Raw genomic sequence first — 1,919 nt, forward strand, 5'->3', positions numbered from 1 at the left:
AACAAATTGACTATAAAAAAAAAACAACAAAACACCTAGACCCTGACTTTAAGCCCCAGAGAAGACATCAAAAAGAAAAAAGAAAAGAAGGAAAAAAAGACAAATGAGCCAAAATGGGGGTCCCTATGAATACGGACTGAGGAAAGGAACACGATAGACTGAAGGATCAAGGAGAATTCCAGTGCTTGGGGGGAGAGCAATTCATTCTCGAACTAAAGAACATCAGAGGAATTCTCCAACCACAAGAGCCCCAACTCTGCCCCCAACTCCGCCTCCAACTCCACCCCTAAGCAATTCAGGAGCATGCGCAGAGCACATGTGCCCTTGCAGTCAGGCATGCGTAACCCCAGGCAGGGATCCCCGGATGTTGGCTGGGCGTGGGGAGCTGCCGCGGCAGCAAGCAAGCAGCAAGAGACTCCCTGTGAGGCTCTGACTTGCACCTCGTGAATTCCCACCAGAGCACAGCAGGAGCCGCCGCAGGTGCGGCCCAATGCTAAGATAAGGCTGTAATGAGGACGGAGGGGCCTCGGGGTGCGGAGGGGGTCTGAGGACACAGAGGGGGCCTCGGGGTCCAACATGGAGCAAGGCCGCAAATGAACATGGCGCCGGTGCCGCGTGTCGGGCCGCGGGTGTGGGGCTGGGAGGTTGTGGCCGCGCTACCTCCCGGGGCCGGGCCGGGGCCGCTTTGTGGCGGAGGCAGAGGCTTTGTGTGTGGGGGGAGACATGCCCAGACCGAATCTTCCTCAGGAAAACGTCCCCTGAAGAGTATGGCGAAGTTCTCCAGCGGCCTAAATATGGCGGATCCGCCCTCGCCTCTGAGGAGCCGCGGGGCGGCGGGGGTGGGGGGGGGAAGCGGAGGCAGTGGGGTGGGGGGCCCCAGATTGGGTGAAGCAGCCTTGTGGAAATGGGGAATGGGAAAAGACAACGTTCCCTGAAGAAATACTGGCAAGTTCCCCAGGATAAATATGGCGGATCCGCCCTCACCTCTGAGGAGCCGCGGGGGGGGGGGGGGGGGGGGGAAGCGGGGGAACAGGAGGGGGAAGCGGAGGCAGTGGGGTGGGGGGGGCCGAGATTGGGGGGAAGCAGCATTGTGGAAATGGGGAATGGGAAAAGACAACGTTCCATGAAGAAATACTGGCAAGTTCTGCAGGATAAATATGGCGGATCCGCCCTCACCTCTGAGGAGCCGCGGGGGAGGGGGGGGGACAGGAGGGGGAAGCGGAGGCAGTGGGGTGGAGGGGGCCCAGATTGGGTGAAGCAGCATTGTGGAAATGGGGAATGGGAAAAGACAACGTTCCATGAAGAAATACTGGCAAGTTCCCCAGGATAAATATGGCGGATCCGCCCTCACCTTTGAGGGGGGTGGGGGAGGGACTAGGGGGAGCGCCGGCTGTGGAGGCAGCAGCGGTGGGGTGGGGTGGGGTGGGGTGGGGTGGGGTGGGATGGGATGGGGGGGGTCAGTGTCAGATGGAGGATGGTGCACCCAGGGTGGCAATGGGGAATGGGAAAACAAAATGTCCCATGAAGAATTACTGGCAAGTTCCGCGGGGATAAATATGGCGGATCAGACCTCATCTCTGAGCTGGGAAGGGGTAGTGAGAAGGGGGCGTGGCCACTGTGCAGGCACTAGCTGTGGGATGGAATGGGGGCGTGGTCAGAGTCAGATGGGGTTGGTGCAGGATGGCAATGGGGAATGGGAAAGGAAAATGTCCCATGAAGAAATACTGCAAAGTTTGCTGGCAAAATAAATATGGCCCAGGCCTCTGAGGTGTGTGTGGCGGGGAGGGGGGGGAGGGTGTTGTGGAAGCAGCCGCTGCAGAATCTAGGGAGTGGGGTGCCAGTTTGGGATGTGGAAGCAGGGCCGAAAGGGGAATGGAGAAAAGAAAACGTCCCATGAAGAAATATTGCAAAGTTCGTCA

The sequence above is a fragment of the Dipodomys spectabilis genome, unplaced genomic scaffold (assembly GCF_019054845.1).
Source record: "Dipodomys spectabilis isolate Male_0828 unplaced genomic scaffold, ASM1905484v1 ptg000324l, whole genome shotgun sequence".
Taxonomy (NCBI): Eukaryota; Metazoa; Chordata; class Mammalia; order Rodentia; family Heteromyidae; genus Dipodomys; species Dipodomys spectabilis.